Source organism: Platalea leucorodia (genome assembly GCF_965183815.1).
Source record: "Platalea leucorodia genome assembly, chromosome: W".
In the NCBI taxonomy this organism is placed as follows: Eukaryota; Metazoa; Chordata; class Aves; order Pelecaniformes; family Threskiornithidae; genus Platalea; species Platalea leucorodia.
Window position 1 is genome coordinate 13239228 of NC_138859.1, and position 18566 is coordinate 13257793.

Below are 18566 nucleotides of genomic sequence, written 5' to 3' on the forward strand. Positions count from 1 at the left end.
TTCCACGTATTTCTGTGTCTACCCAGTTGATGGCACCTAGCTAACAAGAAGCTCAGTTGTTATGAGAATCCAAAACTCCTTCTGACTGTGTCTTCTCTAAACTATTCGTCCAGAGAAAGATTTTATTATCAGTTTGACATATTAATCTGTAATCACATTATTTTTGCATTTTGTCTCTTTCATTAGATGTTAACTGATAAATCAACGGGGCACTCATCTTCACAGATTTTTCTTGTGAAGCATGAGATGGTCTGTAGATAAATCATTCTAACATTTAGACAACTGCAGTGGATTGGAACAACTGTTTCCGAAAGAGCTCTTTCAGCTGTTGTTCACTTGTTGCTTCTTTCTGTTGCATCAGCTCTCTGGTTCCTTTGGTTACCCCCCCCCCCCCCAGCCATCTGGCTTTGAGACTGAAGGACAATATGGCCTGCCTGAAGCAGGCCTCAGATTCTCCCAGTATTCTCTTCTTGCCCTAAAGAAAGAAAAGGAAATATTACAAAACTTTCATTACTTTCACATTAATTCAGACCAAATGTTCATTTTGAAGAGGGATGAGAATTTTTGTAGCTCTCCTACTGCCCCTTTGCCCCTTTTACTGCTCCCAGATCAAATTTAATTCTTCAAAATTATTAACACAGAATGTTTACGGTTATATTTAGACCTCCATATTGGTTAAGCTAGTCTGCTGCATGGACCAATGTAAGCCTTTATAAGGAGGGTGCTGGTGTGCTTTCCAGTTCAGATATACATACCTTGCTCTGACCCAGGGTTTGGTATGCATGCTCAGGTTATTGCCCCAGCTGCCATGTTTCTCAGAAGCTTCTCGCAAAAATCCTCTTTCAGGAGCCAGCTCCTCAGCTATTGCTCGGATGTGATATGGCTCAAATCCACAGCAGCCTCCAATGAAATGAATTCCTAAATCATAGGCCTTTCTTGCATATTTTTGAACATCCCATCTAGTTACAATTCTTGGCTCCAGACCTGCAAAGACATTCATATCTTAAATTTTCACCATGCTCCAGTTCACCGCATTTTTTTGTAAGAAATCACATTATTGAGACACTTGCACACTATTTGCAAAACTGGTTGTAGATGTAGATGTTTGAGCTGTCTGAGCTAGAATTAATAATGCAAACTTTCAGGAGTCTAGCTTTTAGATTCTGTTATGCTTTGCTGAGCTATGCTTGTTGTAAGCTGCTTTGGCTTTGAAAAACAGCACCTAATATCTTCTGAGACTGATCAAGCCCTAAGTCACATGCTTGCCATTCTGCCAGAGTTCTTAGCTGAAGTACTGGAGCACTTTCAATGTTATGCCCACAAGTCCAAAGAGTTCTTAATGAACAATCAATATCTGGGAAATCTGATTACAGTACTCTAATCTGTGAAAGGAGAAGGTATCATCAGCCTACCTGCAACAGGAATAAGCCTGCTTGTTATTCCTCAGGAATGCTTACTACACTTTTTTCCATGACCAGCTAATGGCAGGCAGTTGTTTCGCTGACAGCTGGGATCTGTAGCTATTTCTTAGCCCATCCCTTACTTAGTTATAAGCCCATCCATAAGCAGTTTGCTGCCTCAAGCCACTTCCTTGTGGAAAGTTCTGTGTGTAGATGACTTAGGATGGCTAAGATGCAACCTTTCTTTTGAACCCCTCTTCGTGTTGCAGGTTGTGGTAAGCAGAGCGGAGGGACGCCAGAGCTGAGAGGAAAGACGTGTGGAAGGAAAGGAACAGAAAGTGAGAAGAACAAGGAAAAGCACACCTGAAAGGGAAGGAGGCACAGGAGTTGCAGAACTGGAAAGAAAAGACCAGGGACTGGAGAAGAAACTTGAAGGAATAAAAATACAGGAATAAAGGAATAAAAATCCTCCCACTTCTTTATGCACATCTGCAGGAGATGAATCAGCTTGGTTATGAGGAGAGTGCAGCATGATGTCTGGGCACTGAACATTCCTCTAGGCAAAGAAGCCGTGGTGAGGTAGTAAGGTTCCAGCACCACAGCAGAAGTAGGATTCTTCTTCCTACATCCTGTCCCAGAAATGCCTAATATGCAAGAAGGTGATGCAAAGCAGATCTGCTCAAAGTCCAGTGAGTAGTTAAAGAGACAGATTCAGAAAATAAAAAACAGAAGGGAAAAAAATGAAATGGTCTTAAACAGAAAATTATTGGTCTCAGAGGGAAAGACTGGACAACGGAAAAATAGATGGTCTAATATCAGAAGGAAAACCAGATTAAGCTATCTTAGAAAGCTGTTTAAATAAAAGTTTGTGTACAGTCCTGCAGATGTGAGAGAAAGCATCAGAAGCATCAATTCATGATTTCCTTGTCTCTCATATATCATTAAAAAGCTAATGCAAAATTGATACAAAACGATCAACAGTAAGAATGCAGCATCTTGCACTCAATTTATACCCGTATAAGCAACTAAACTCCAGGAGAACAGTATAGGGTGTTTCCCTGTCTTCTCCGTCACCCACCCTGTCACAATCAGTCCTTGTGTTTCAGGAGCATAAGGACAGCACCAACCTAACAGCTCTGAAGAAACATGGATAGACTCCGCCATAAGAACTGGCCACACATGGTGAAACATGGTGATTGAAAACAAGCAGTATGCTACGAAAAGAAGTTGCCACATAGATCACGTTTTGTGGGGTTTTCTTCCCCCCTCCCAAAAATGACTAACATTCTATTTTCCGTGCCTGTCAACGTACAGTATTTTTCTTGGCTTTATTCAGAATTAAATATCTCTAGCTTAACAGTTTATGTTATCATTTACAGTAAAAAGATATTGAAATTTTCATCAACTTCTGATGAGAAGATTGTAATGTGCGCCTAGATTTAGCCCCTCTGTACGTCTACTCTTGAGATAACTGGGTATGCTTTGACTGACCAGGACTTTTCTGTCTAAAACATTGTCCTTGCTTAACTGGTGACATTTGAGAGCAATTGCAGTAACACAGAAGGGAAAACACAGAAAACTGGAAAAAGTTCTAAAGATAAATAAATACTGCTGGTATCTAGATGCTGGAGTTTGCCAATACAACATAGCCAATGCTTTTCTAGAAACTGAGATCTTGTTGGCCTGTACAGAGGTTATGTACACTTCAAATACCTAAATGCCTCTTTGTGCATATTGCCTTCCACAAAAAGCAGAGTCAACTGGGTCAGTTTAACAATGATTTACCAAACTACTTCTCTGCCATCAAGTGATCAGTTGCTCCTTCTGGGTAGTGCAAACATTCACAGAACCAGGCTTCTCCAATTGACTCATGAAATTTCTGAAAACTGACATCTCATACAGTTTGCTTATAACATACAAACCAAGAACCATAACAAACCAAAGAGTGAATCCTTCAATTAACTTGATTACTTACTGCATCTGTTCTATCATTTTTGCTTGCAATCAGAGGAGTTATACGAAGGAATGAATAGGATAAATGAGTTCCTGACACTTTTAAACATCCCAGAGTATTTTCAGAACCCAGACATGTTGTTATTATCTAATGAATGCCTCAGGCTCATGCTTTATTCTTTTTCCTTCATTTACGTAGAGAGGACTTTTAAAATAAAATATCTTCCTGAAAATCACATCCATATCTTTTTTTTTTTTTCCTAAAAATTCAAGTTTCAGTTGTTTTAATACCTTATTTTATAGGCTGATCTTGAAAAGAAGAATGTATGATATCTGAAAATGAAGGCATTTTTCTAATCAATTTTAAAATGTTTAGGCTGCTTTTTTCCTCTTATCTTAAGAGGATGTGACCTTCTACATCCCAGGTGGGAATAAGCCCTAAATACACAAGCCTTATATACACATAAAGTGGCTGAATCTTTCGGTCTTTTGGGTAGAATTTCTGCTGAGCATAAGAGTGATGAATCCATCTCCAAACTGCTAATCCATTTGTAAGCAACATCAAAGAACATATTCCCTCTTCTGCTTTCTCTCTAATCTCACTTATCTTAGACAGTTACACTTGCAAGACTGAACCATTATGAGTGCAAGAATCATGCACCTATACTAATGATCCAGCTCCGCATATGCATTATACATTAAATCCCTATGCAGGTAAACATTATAGGGCTCATGGGCTAGACGTCACAACCGAGAATGCTGGGGAGCTCCAGTCCAAAGGCATTTAAAGTCTGGGTTGTTTTTAGTGTATTTGCTCTTGTTAATTTCTTTGGACTATTTTACAGCTGTCCTGAACAAGGTTCTATAGCACAAGAAAAAAAAAAACAACATTTTTTTTTAATTGATTTAGGTTGTGGCACTTTAACTGTTTTCATCATAATTTCACTTTCAGTCACATGCTGTGATACTGCTGAAATACTCTCATTATCTGGATGATCTTTAACCCAATCCATCTATGCAGAATGCCAGACAGGATAATTGAGACTGATCCTATTGTACAGGAGGATGCCTTGCAGTTTCAGCTTTGCTAAAAGCTAGGGGAAAAAAAGGAACAGACAGTAAATAAATTAAAAAAAAAAAAAAAAGATACCCTTGTCTTACCAAAGGGAAATTCTGGAAGGTCAATAAATCCTTGCTTCCCACAATCAGGTGTATGGAAAGCAAGTGGTTGGGACATCAGGTGAGCTTTCAGTTTAGCAGCGTGCAAGCCCTCTTTCATCAGTCTCACAGTTTCCAGGGAGGTATCTGGGTCAAAATGGCAGTTGACTCCAACAATAGAAGCACCTAGGAGGAGGAAAATAAATAAGTTCAAGTCACATCTCCCTAGGAAGTGGGAGGTGAAAGTTCTTAGCCACAGCACTCCATAAGCAGAGCAGTCCATCTGTACACCAGCACTATGAACACAAGCGTCCTGGTTTCAGCTGGGATAGAGCTAATTTCCTTCCTAGTAGCTGGCATAGTGCTGTGTTTTGGATTTAGGATGAGAATAATGTTGATAACACACTGATGTTTTAGTTGCTGCTAAGTAGTGCTTACACTAGTCAAGGACTTTTCAGCTTCCCATGCTCTGCCAGGTGCACAAGAAGCTGGGAAGGGGCACAGCCAGGACAGCTGACCCACACTGGCCAAAGGGCTATTCCGTACCATATGACGTCATGCTCAGTATATAAGCTGGGGGAGTTGGCCGGGGGGCAGGGATCGCTGCTCGGGGACAGGCTGGGCATTGGTCAGCAGGTGGTGAGCAATTGCATTGTGCATCACTTGTTTTGTATATTCTTTTATGATGATGATGATGATGATGATGATGATGATGATGATGATTTTCTCTTCCTGCTGTCCTATTAAACTGTCTTTATCTCAACCCACAGGTTTTACTTTTTTTTTCAATTCTCTCCCCCATCCCACCAGGAAGGGGAGGAGGGTGAGCGAGTGACTGTGTGGTGCTTAGTTGCCGACTGAGGTTAAACCACGACAACAAGGTAGTTGGATTAGAGCCAGCCTCAACTCTCCTGAGGCTGATCATTCCATTTACATCTCAGTTGCACTCTTTACCTTCCTGATGAGGAATCACATCTCCCACCCTCATGCAGTTGCTTTTCTCATCAGTGCTCAATCAGTGAAGACTGATTATGTACAGCCACATATACAAATAGCTAACAGGTTCCTAACACAGGTTCTGCCTTTGGATTTCAACTCTTAACTCCAAAGGAAAAGAGTAGTTCAGAACAGATATAATAAAACCCCTGTATGGTCGGTCCATCATGCCCCTGATTAATTCCTTCTGCCCTTCCCTTTGTCCTGCAGAAAACACAGCATTTGATAGGCAATAAGATTAATTTTTTCATTCTCTTATTCTCTCATCCTGGATTTGAACTGTGCTCCACACATTTCTAAAAACATGAGCAGAGAATCAAAGGCGGCTTTGGATTCTGCTTATGTTTCATAATCCTGAGCCCAGAATTTGGGGCTGGGTCTGTAATCAACTTTGAATAGTTTTAGGATTTTGTTCTACTCAGTATCAGCTGCCTGTGGCTATTGCTCCCAATACCATCCTGGTTAATAAGGATTTTATAGCTGCATTTTCATACTTTTTTTTACAGGACTGCTCTAGTAAAGTACACATAGAAACTCTTCCACAGGCTCAAAACTTTCATCAAGTATAATTGGGAAGCTATCTACTTGAGATACACATCCATTTATCTCAATGATTAAGGACTTAACTTTGTTCCATACTTTTAAAGTGCAGATTAAAACAGATTCTTACCAGCCTTTACCAGTCGGACAGCACATTGTCCGGGGGGCACGCCATGCATGTCTCCTTCTGGACAATGCACATTGTAGCTGCAACTGGCTTCCTAGATTCTTTTAGGACTTCAACAGCCCAGACAGCTTCTTCAACATGTTCAAAATACTGAAAGAAATTAAAAGTGGACTACTTTCGTTTCTTGGAGATGAAACATAAACACATTAATCCAGACCCCAAATTCACCAGCAATACAATGACTTGATTCTTTTCTGATTTACACTAACAGAATTCAGTTGAGTTCACTGACCACACAGTTAAAAAAGGATTTTAAAAAGTCAGAAGGAAAACTAAATCCAAAATAAAAAGATACTCATGTTTCAGAATAAGAATGCCCATACAGGGGGTTAATCAGGGATTTATCCCTGAAGAACTATTTTCATCTAGAAAAGTCACCATGGGTTGGTTACTTACGGAGTACAGGAGGAAACAGGAACTAATCAAGATCACATTAATCTATCCTCTTTGTACTGGTACAGAATTTGACTTGACTGAGATGATAGAAATTTAGGGTTCAAGGTCCTATTCTAGGACGCTTGCAGATACTGCTGTGCATTTAGAAAACATCTGATTCTACTGGAATAAAAGTATAACAGAAAATTTTAAAGAAGGAAGCAATATATACTTGTATTCCCTAAAGTAGACTAGACATCTTAAAGTTAACACACTGTGCCAGCTGAAGGCATGTACTTTTTTACAGATTTACCTCTGCAATTAGGAAGTCAACATTCTTCTTCATAAAGCCATCTAGTTGCTTTCGAAAGGCTGCTTTAACCTCTGCTTTATCCTTGCAGCTTAAGTATGATGGTGTTTGACTGAGTCCTCCAGCCACTAAAGCATCACCTTCATTAGCCACTTCTCTTGCAATGTCACAAGCAGCTTCATTCACTTTCTGGCACTATATGAATATAGATTACATCATTTTTACCTGGTCAGAGATATGCATGTAATTTCAGAGCACAAAAAGGACAAAAGACTTCTTCATATTCATTTATAATTTAAATGTATTTTTCTATAATATTGATTAGGAAGATCAGCATTTTTCAAAAAAATAACAAACATTAAGAAACAGATTTCTTGCAACTTATAAGTTATCATATTATCAAACACTAATACAAAAACATATTACCTTTAATACATCTTACACAAATAGTCTATAAAAAAGCAAATATTTGGTGTGAAGCAGAATTTTTTTTTCCTCTTAGAAAATAAGTTAGTTAGTTACACTTAAGTGTCTGCTTCTATTCTGAGATTTTGTGGATGGAAAAAAAGAGTAGTAATTTCAATTGATTTTTCATTCTGTTTCTTAATGTATTATTTTAGTATTTTGATAATTTTCAAAATTTAAGCTATGATATGATATAGAGTCATTTAAGGCACTTTTAAAAGGATGTCATTAATTACCTGATGTTAAAGTTACCAATTTAAGAATAGCAAAGGGAAACTTATCACTATATATGATTAATTAATCACCTAGACTGAAAGACACATTCCCTGTATACCCAAACCAGGATGACTAGAACAGCTTGTGAAAGAGGTTAAGCTGGGAAAAAAAGATTTTTGGAAAAGAATCATTATTTGGGATAGATAACAAGGACTGATTAGAGCAGGTTTCTTTGTGGCCCATGGGCTACTTAGAATCTACATAGGTTTCTCTCAGCTGAAGTTTTCCATGGCTGCCTCAAAACATCCAGATGATTTTTAAGGCTATTGCTGACAGAGTGTCTTCCATTTGCACTTCTGCTCAGGTACGTGTTTGGGAACACCAGGAGCTGGAGCCATAAACCAGTTAGAGCCTGGAGGAAACTGCTTCTAGAACTGGCAGCAAATCAAGCTTGAAAGTTTTGCTGCAATGCATTCCAGTTTCCAGTTGCTTTCCCAACCCCTCTTATCATTTTTCGTTGCAGCATGGCTAGTTCCAGAGGCACTATGTTTCTGGGATATCACTTCAGACATTTCGATGTTGCATCTATTGAATGTAAAGGTACAGCATTTCAGATAAATTTGGTCATATGACATTTTAATGTCTTAACCTCTTAATTAAGCCTCAAGTGTTTCCCTAGTGTCCAGATTGCTCTAGTTTCTGACTTGGGATATCTTCACATAAATATATTCCTTCCTCTCTGCGCCCTGGAGAATCTTCTCTATTTTCCAGAGGCTGAAATAATAGACAATAGGACCAAAGGGGAAAAGATCAGAGAAAACACCCAACGACAAATCTTCTAGTCTCAAAGGAACTATCTAGAAATGTTTGTGCCAGAAGTCCCAGTGGAGATGGGGCCTGCATCTAGTGAAGGCACCCAACATCCTACAACTCCTCTGTGTAGGGGGTAAGAAAACACCAACACAGTACTTCTGTTACTGTACCAGATTACCCTTACACATGAGAAGGGGAATACTGACCACAGTGTATACCTTGGATTTTTTAGTTGATATTTTATTGAAGACATGGTCCTAAAAAAACATTCAGTTCTTATTAGCAAGTCATTATTCTCCAGGATTCTTCACCATTTTTGCAGTTGATTTGTTTCTCTGGATGCTAAAGCATTTCTTTTTTTACAATTGATTTTGCTCTCTGTGCATTTAGTCCTCCCTATACTTTGTATGAAAACTCCAGTAAACTATCTCCTCAGATGGGAAAAATAAGATGTGGGCATCCTTTTTCCTCTCTTCATCTTTGCCCCATTTTGTTATTTTTTTTTTTTTCTTTCCCCTTTAACCTTGTCTTTCTTACTATTCCAAATTCTGAAATTGCACCATCTCATTCTTTGGTCCTCAAATATAACCAAAACTGTTATGACAAACTGTGAAAATACTTGATAATTCTTTCTATTAAACCTTTTGAAATGAATACACTTATTTCATATCTCCATCAAAATAGTATTTTACTCACACTTATTTCCTCAGCTACATAATTGCCCCTGTTCTCTAGTTTGTCCTCACTGGCATAAAATGTGAATGCCTGCAGAACATTGGATCCAGCTCTGAGGAATTCCCGGTGAAGCTGACAAACTGCAAAGAATTAAAAGAGACAAAGAAGAGATGTTTGGTACAGTTATTACTATTATTATCCCAAAACTAAATGTTTATTGAATTAATGTTACTGTAAAAGAAGTGATACTGTGTTTACTAGAAGAGCCATTATGAGGGAGTAGAAGCAGTACCCCAGTCTGTGTAGAATTCCTTTCTTCCCACTCTTAGAACATTAGGTAGAAAACTTCCTTCTTAGTTATTCTCTGCTAAGAATGACTGAAGATTTCTATATTTAGTTCATCAGTAGATTCAGATGCTCACGTACCCAAGAGTCGGGCCACTGAAGAACATCAAAACAACCAGCAGGTGGATCGGGCTGCTAAGATTGAAGTGGCTCAGGTGGATCTGGACTGGCAACATGAGGGTGGATTGTTTATAGCTCGGTGGGCCCATGACACCTCAGGCCATCAAGGAAGAGATGCAACAGACAAATGGGCTCGCGATCGAGGGCTGGACCTGACCATGGACGCTATTGCACAGGTTATCCATGAATGCGAAACATGCACTGCAATGTGTACCTCAAGGGGATTTGATTTTGGGTGAAAATAGCCAATGAACTGAATGGTATGATGTTAATTGCTATATAATACTGTATGTCATCACTTCTATGGTGGCTATATGCTATATCAACAGAATCACAGTAAGAATCACCCAGATTAATGAAGAATGAACTTTGATGGAACCGAGCAAAGTGCAGCGGTGATAGAACCATAACTGGCTTCAGCATGCAACAACCCAACACCACACACCATCTCTCCTGCCCTATAGGACTGTTATGAGAGATGAAGCCCAAAGTCATGGACCGAATGAACTCAACGGACATTTTAGAGGGATGGCCCATGGACTAAGGGAATGATATCTGTGTGTACATATCAAAAGACTGGAAAAGTGGTGGTGATTAATTGGAATGTATTGGAAAGGATAGGACCTGGGCATGACATAGATGGTATAGAATAAGGGGTGGATACTGTCCTGGTTTCAGCTGGGATAGAGCTAATTTTCTTCCTAGTAGCTGGCACAGTGCTGTGTTTTAGATTTAGGATGAGAATAATGTTGATAACACACTGATGTTTTAGTTGCTGCTAAGTAGGGCTTACACTAGTCAAGGACTTTTCAGCTTCCCATGCTCTGCCAGGTGCACAAGAAGCTGGGAGGGGGCACAGCCAGGACAGCTGACCCACACTGGCCAAAGGGCTATTCCGTACCATATGATGTCATGCTCAGTATATAAACTGGGGAGAGTTGGCCGGGGGGCAGGGATCGCTGCTCGGGGACTGGCTGGGCATGGGTCAGTGGGTGGTGAGCAGTTGCATCATGCATTACTTGCTTTAATAATAATATTATTATTACTACTATTTTATTTCAGTTATTAAACTGTTCTTATCTCAACCCATGAGTTTTCTCACTTCCACTCTTCCGATTCTCTCCCCCACCCCATCAGGGAGAAGGGAGGGAGCGAGCAGCTGTGTGGTTCTTAGTTGGTGGCTGGGGCTAAACCACAACAACCCACAAAACAATAATTATAATAATTTCTAGAACACTACTTATCATGTAAAACAGAGTTAAAACGCTCAACAGCTTATAGCAAATACAGGAATAATTTATTCCCTAGATATTGTATAGAGACATGAGAACACTGCAGTTTCTATGGCAGATGTTTGGAAAAGCTTTCCTGAAGTCTTGGTTCATCATACCTCATTGTCTACAGACAATCTGTGTCATTAGGGAAACATGTTAATGTGTCACGAGAATAAAATTACTGCCTTCAGCTACAACAAACACAGCATTCTATGCCAGAGAGGCTCAAACGGTAGTCTGAGTTGCTAGAGTCAATCTGCACACACAGCAGCACATCTGCTTTCAGTGAAGGAACAGTGTGGTGTCCCTTGCTTTTCTCTACTAGTACCAGTATTTCATTTCTAATTACAGCCTTGGGTAACCACACTGTGATTTAACACAGCAGTCACAAAGAACTATCCAGGAACATAGATTCTAGCAGAGCTACAATTCAAAGAGTCCCTGGAATTTGCCTGAACTATCGGGATCAAATTTCAGTTTTACAGCCTTTACACAGTCAAAACATTCCTAGTGCAGAGAGTATTCTTTTTCCTACATCATTAAAACAGGCTACTGAGCCCAACTAAAAGGACTGTCTCTGTATGTTTCTAGTGTTCTGTAGTTTGTTTTTCTATTCGCCCCCATGAAAAATCATTGATGAACACTAGTCAGGAAATGTGAAAAGGAAAAAATAATCTACAAATATTTTCACAAATGCTTTATGACATTTCCATAATAAACTAGATTTATTTACCCCCATGGTTAGTGCTCTTTAAATATGGTTCCTGCATTCCTAGAAGAATGTTTGGGATTTGTGTGAATAAGGATGGAGACATTGGTAGGCAAATGAAACATAATCTAACACGTATGAATAAGGAACTTTATATCCCAAACTATCAGGTATGTGAACAGCAGACTCTTGAATGGGTCTGCATTTGGAGGGAAAGAATAGCATTATAAGTAAAGTATCAGCCTGAATCTCATTCAATCCCAGGCAAATCATTTTTACCACTAGAATACACTTAGTATTATCAAGCCCACAGTAGTCTGCATGATGCTATCAAAAACCCAAACCACTCTAATTTACTTCTTGTGTGACTTCTAGCATGTTACTGAAGCTATGTTTTCTTCCACTATTTGAGAAATGAGGTAACAGCCACATATGAGGCTAAACAATTATTAAATTTGATGCATTTTAGGAGTCAGACATACAACACTGAGTTTTCATTTCAATCTACCATGAGTTGGACATTTCACAAAAGACACAGACTTAAGCTAACAGCAGATGGGGGCAGTAAGTGCATATGCATATTGCTCAGTACAGAGCAGTAGCTCAGATACCTGATCTGGCTCAGAAGAAATATTTAGATCTCATTTCTAAACTTGTCAGTCTGGCAAAACTTCTCCTCCCTTGTAACGGAGATAATGGCCTTCAACTCACTTTTTTTTTTTTCTTCTTTCTTTTTTTTTTTTTTCCCCTCCATCATTCCTTGCTGCAATCTCAGAACCTCCCTCATTCCTTACAAAGACAAGAAAGGCCGGTAGTTGTATGGTTTTTTACACCAGCTGGCTCAGACAGTTGGTCCTTCTGTTCTTTACACCTGCTTTCAAAATAACATGACCCTTGAGCATGCAGGAGCAAAGAGCAATAACAGAGGGGAGGCAGCACACTGCACTGAAAGAAATGAACACATTTCCAGTTAAGGGTGTATTTATAAATAGCCTACAAAGGGCTTATAAAAGTGTTATGTTACAGACATGAGCAATATGTTCTAGCAAATCAGTAGGGGGCTAACCTATGACTACTGATCACTTGTTTAAAACAAATCTGTGTGCCAATTTAGCCTATTTAAGCCATCTGCAACTGCCTCTATGTAAGGTAATGTCTTGCATTCCCCATGGACCGAGACCTACACTTCCTGAGAAGGCATGTGGAGAGGGTCAAAGACTTTTGTGGTACAAAAGAAATAAGCAAAGGGGAAACAAAGAGCATGGTATAAGCGCTACGATTTGTAAGATGGAATGCGCAGGGGCAGAAAAAGGTACAGGTGGAGAGAAAGAGAGAGGTGATAGGATGTATTTTTGGGAGATGAGGTTCAACAAATTAGGTCATCACCCTTTAAACCTTTGCTGGAGCACTGCATTATCTAAGGCTGTCCATGACCCTAAGTTAGGCATGCTACACAAAGTAACACTTGAAGGCTGAGAAGGATTAGGGGAAAAAATAGGTAAGGTGTACAAAGCAATGTAATAGAGAGGGCTAAGATCTCTATTTCTCCTTCTCCTCTTCTTCCTTCTTCCCCCTTTATAGAGGAAAAAGACTAATTTGGAAGGACATACACTTAAGACAGAACAAAGAAAATTTTTTTCCCAGGACATTCTGAATTAGCTTGTGGGATTAACTGCACATGATATTACTAGGGCAAATGCTTTATTGTAATGAAGCATACATAAATAGATAATAGCACCTGCTTTTGCACTATTTATGCTAAACACTATAATCTTTATGCTGTAAGGCATAGAATGATTGCTCATTTTGCCCCCCTCCACTGTAGACAGTCACTCCATTAAATGGGATAGGCAGAAGTTGAGTTAACACCCTTGGCACAGCAACTGATGCAATTTTATTGCAATTCTTAGGTTCTTATGAGGTTTATCAATCCTCATTTCACAGTGGAGCCAGATACATTAAATACTCCTCTTCCATTCCATTGTTTATTAAAAGCTGCCGTTTTCCTGAAGGAATTAATAAACAAACTGTATTCATTTATAATGGTCAGAACACAACAAAACAGATAGTTAACTGCAGAATTTTTTGTCACAAGATGTTGTGAAGGATAAACTTGATATCAGCTCAAGGACAGACTGGACATGTCCATGAGAGAGAAATCACTGAATGTTATTAAATACAAAGATACCATATCTGTGTCAAAAAGTCCCTGGGTTACAAATTACTGAAGACTGGGAAAGCATTCTGGAGAGGTATCACTGTATGTTTGCACTACTCATATTCTTTCCCAACCAACTGCTTTTGACCAGTGTTAGAGCAAGAATAAGGGGTACGATGATTAGGGGGTCTATAGATTCTTAGACTATTCTTAACAGTGTGTAATTCTACATTGTCAAGCAACCCACTACAAGTTCCTATATATTTATTATTTATCCAACCATGTTTACCTTCACTATAGAATCACCATTTCCCAGTAAAACTGACCTGCTTCTGGGTGTTCTACCGTTGCTTCGGGAGTCCAAGGCCTAGCTTTTACATACCCCCTCTTTTCAAGAGCAAAGACGAATCCTCCATCTCCAATCACAAATTCTCCAGCATCTAAACGCTCTAGAATACCCTGCAGAAAGCAGGAAGAAAGGTTAATAATTACAGTTCTTCAGTTTTGTGGGCTTCCTTTGTTGACATTTCCTGTATTTGCAAAGCAGATATAATTATTTGTGGGCTACCAGAAACATCTTTGCCATAATAATAAGAAGTAATCCATTTCCTTCTTGAAATTCTCTTTAAAGAATAGTAGGTGATCTGTTTTACAACATAAGGCGTTAATATATGCATATATATTACATAAGACTTTTAATTATTCAGTTTATTGTATTCCAGAGATATAGTCCCCAGAACTAGAAGTCAATGGTCTAATTCCATTCCTATGAAAGTAAAACACAGTCTCAAATTCTCCTGTAAAATATATGTGAAACTTTTTAAAATGAAACACTAGTATCACTGACCTCTTCATTAGCTCATTTGCTCTTTAGCTACAAATGCCATCATGACAGAGCCTCAGCACAAGTAGCTTGTGACACAAGATGGCACAACAAGCATCAAAAAAAGTAAGCATGTAACATTTTCCTAGCAAATAAGACACATCTCAGAATGCTGGCCTCCATTTTCTGACAGACTTTTCACTGGCCTGGGTTTCCTTACCTAGACTTACAAAATGAAAGAAAATCCTGCTTCTTTTGCACAGCCCAGAAATGTTTTAAGATGCCAAATTACAAACCTTACAGCACCCTGTGATTAACCTTGCTTCTGCCTTGAACTCTACACTAACACAAGGAAAGTGGTAATTATTTTTTTTTGTAAAATGAAAAACATGAATACAAAATATATTGATTGCACCTAATACATATTATTTTTTGTATTCCTTTCATTGCTTCATTGGATTGTTCAAATTTTCAAAAAAGTACCTTGCTGTTATACTAAATAGTACTAAATTCTGCCAGTAGATTACAAACATAATTCTATTTGACTTTAAAAAGTGGATTAATGCAGACCCATTACATTAACAAAGGTAGTGGGTACAGAAAAAGATTTTAAAAAATCAAAGGTAAGACTGAAATTGCTGTCCATAGTTATCTTTTCCTGATGGCCTACTAGCGTTTCAGTAGATGAAATTTGAGGGAGTAGGGGAAAAAAAAGCACCTTGCGGACATAGAGTTGAGTGTGTTTTTTTGTGTTGAGAGGAAGGGTTTTTTAACAATTAGCCTCCAACCTTTAGTAGATTATCTTTCTTGATAATTTCTCCTTCATTCATTCAATTATCTCACACCATACATCCAGGAAAGAAAAACACTTATAACATCTCAGCACTGCCCTTTAGGCAGCATGAGAGTATGCCTTTCCAACAAGAAGGTGCACTGTGCCAACTATGCCAGTTCCAGTACCAAGCATAGCAGTGTAAGGCTACTTGGAGGCCACAAAGCCTGGCTGAGAGGGTCGGCGTTTTTGGCCCAGGCACTGACATAGCAGCAAGGTGATGGGGCTTCTCTGCACAGTGTTGCTGTGCAGATATATGAGCTAGGCCAAGTGTTGGCTTGCAGATGTCTGCATCACATTCCATTGCACATTCTGGACTTTCCAAAATATTGACGTAATTAACTTTACAACGTTAAGAAAAAGTGCAAGCTTTTATCTTTATTTCAGCAGGACCAGGGCAAAACTCAATCTACAATACTCAGTCTCCAAAACTCAGTAATTTTCAATAAGTCTACAAGTCGTGCCTGTCTATTAGGGCAATTCTGTTGTAAGTGTAAATGTCAGGAGGCTTTGTAAAGATTGTGTTTGCAATTAACTAATTTGCAGTTGTAACAGAATGCCTCAAATGGGGCCAGAGAAAGGCACCCAAGGGATCACTGGTTGAGTCCCTGCTTCCTCTGCCTGCCAAGGAATCTTTTACAGACAGAGCCTGCTTCAGAAGTTTAATATGCAGAGAACAGGAGTGCAGAGGGGAAAACAAAAAAAAAAAATCTTAAATGTATAAGCAACCTCAGTTGTTGCTTGTTAACTGAAGATTACATTACAATAGATACATGTTGACACAATATATAGATATATTTAAATGCACTACAATCAACAGGTTTTTTTTTTCAAGTCCCTTCTAGGATTTAACAGCAGTTTCCCTTCACAGTTCTAGCTTTTTTAAACTGCACTTTAAAATAATCTTCACTTTTGACACACAGAAGCAACATAAGCCATGACTGAATAGATTGTGGTATCTTAATATATAATATATTGTGATATATTAAACCTAGCATCAGGGCATCTAATAGCAGGTGACATAACTATAAAGCACAAAGTGCTTAAACTTACTTTGTCAGTTCAGATTGGCTCAAAATGGAAATAACTTTTTTGCGGACTTTATTATAGGTCTGATATCATCTCTTCACACCATTTTTACTTTATCTATACTGGATAAAATACCATTGGTTCAAACAGCATATAGCTAGCATGAGTTCAGCATCAACATTGTTTTGTTCTGCCCCAGAGAACTACAACTGTGTGCTCATGCCCAATCCAGATCAAAATTGTACTGTCAAGTGATCCAGTAGTACACAGATCTGGTATTAAATAACAAGAAATAGTATCTGTAAAAAGCTAACCAGGGCTTTTTTGAGCCATCTTTTCACTGCTTCACTTTTGCTACCATGAACAAAGTTGCACCACAGTCCATACATCTATCCACGGAAGGAGTGCAAATGACTGTATGAAGATATTCCCCCAACCAACTTTAAGAATGTAACCGAACCATATAAGTGAAAAGCCTGCTTGGTCTACCTATATCCTATCTTTCCATCGGTGGAGAGAAAAAAAGCATCTCAAAATAACTATTCAGATCTTAAGTGAGCCCTCAAGAAAGGCTTATCTCTGTCCATTGCCTGTAGGAGAACCTAGGGCAATTGCCTTCTGCTAGGTGTCTGAAGTTAGGTGGCATGTGCCAAAAAATAAGCAGCAGAACAAATACCTCCTCACCTCCTTCCTTTATAACTGAGCTACCTGAAAGGCATAGAGTTCATAGACTTCTTCCCATATCCTTCTGTTCTCTTACTCTAGACTTATATGCTACATATAAAACCAAATAAAAACAGTTCTGAGTAAGAAGTGTCCAGTGTCCTACTAATAATACTGTCCTTCCAAACAGAAGGTAGAATACATGATTCCACTGACCCTCCCAAGCAGCACTGCAGGGTAGCAGTACTGGTATATGTCAGAGAGTCTGATTTAGATATTGCTCAAATGTTTATCTTGATGGCCAGAATGGCTGATGCCTGAATAACCTTTTATACTGGCTTATTTCTTTAGCTAAATGAGAGTGCGAAGGGCATGCATATATTGGAGACTGCGCTCCTATTACAAACACTGTTGGTATTCAGTCATATAAATAAAGGGAAGAGCAATTTGGGGCTTTTAGAGTTGTCAGGACGCTGGAGACAGGAATCCCATCCAATGAAGGTTTATGCTTACAATATTTACAATTTTAATGTGTTGTGAGCACTGCTTAGTTTGCATATCAAATAATATTAAGCAAAATGGTTTTGAACTTTGGTGGCTTCAATCTATGTGTTGAGAGAAATCAAGATTCTGTGAGCTGTTACAGCATTAAGTTGAATCTAATCTATCTATCTCATAACAGTGTCCAAATGTCTTTAATGGTTTGATGCTGAATAGGTATAGTTATTATTACGTCTTTACTTTAGCTTTTCACAATATGCCCTTACCCGCAGAAATACCGAGTACCTTACTTGGAGGTTAAGTGCGGTTTGCGGGTTGTGCCAGTTTTGCAGCAGCTCCCCAGGAAAGCCTCCGGGCAGGACCCCGAGGGGGCGGGAGAGGCGGCCGGGTACAGCGGAGCCCCAGCCCGACCCAGAGTCGAGCTCTGCCCTGTGCCGCTGGGAAGCTCCCGCCGCTCCCCGCCTGCGCGCCTCGCAGCACCGGCGCGAGGCTGCCTCTGCCCTACCGCGTGGTCCCGCTAGGGCAGCGCCCGCACCGCGGCAGGGGCACCCCTCCCAGCGCCCGCCGCTGCCCCCACGCCGGACAGGGGAACGGGCCCGCCGAGAGCAGGGGACCGGGGCCGAGCAGGGGAGGGAGGTGGGGGAATTATCCTTTTGCCCTGTTTCGTGGTCTTCCTGATCGGCAGCATTTTCCTCGCCAAAGGACGCTGGCTACCTGAGACTACCCAGACGACTCGGCACGAAGCAGAAGATAACCCGAGCGCTCAGCCCGCACTTTTATAACGCGGGGAGGAGGCGGGCCGCGGTGAGCAGCGCTGCGAGCGACACCCCCGGCCGGCCCGGCCCCTGCCTCCGCGGGGCGCCCTGGCACGGCCCGGGACTGACCCGCCCCCTCCCGCCACCGCCCCCGCCTGGCTCGGGGACGAGCACTGGGGGTGGGGATCGGGAGGCGCCCGGTAGCTCCTCCGGGCTGCCCCCTCGGCCAAGGGGCTGGCCAGCGCTCTCCATCCCTGCTGCGGGCGGGC

The 18566-nt window shown here is 40.2% G+C and overlaps 1 pseudogene across 1 annotated transcript; it reads right to left on the reverse strand.

The window, feature by feature from the left end:
- Positions 1–274: 274 nt before the first annotated feature.
- LOC309601764 (betaine--homocysteine S-methyltransferase 1-like) lies at positions 275–18230 on the reverse strand (annotated as a pseudogene). Its single transcript has 8 exons — positions 18192–18230; positions 14021–14153; positions 9110–9228; positions 6923–7114; positions 6178–6324; positions 4515–4697; positions 756–984; positions 275–475 (listed from the first exon to the last, which is right to left on the reverse strand). The product of its transcript is annotated as a betaine--homocysteine S-methyltransferase 1-like (transcript).
- Positions 18231–18566: the final 336 nt, after the last annotated feature.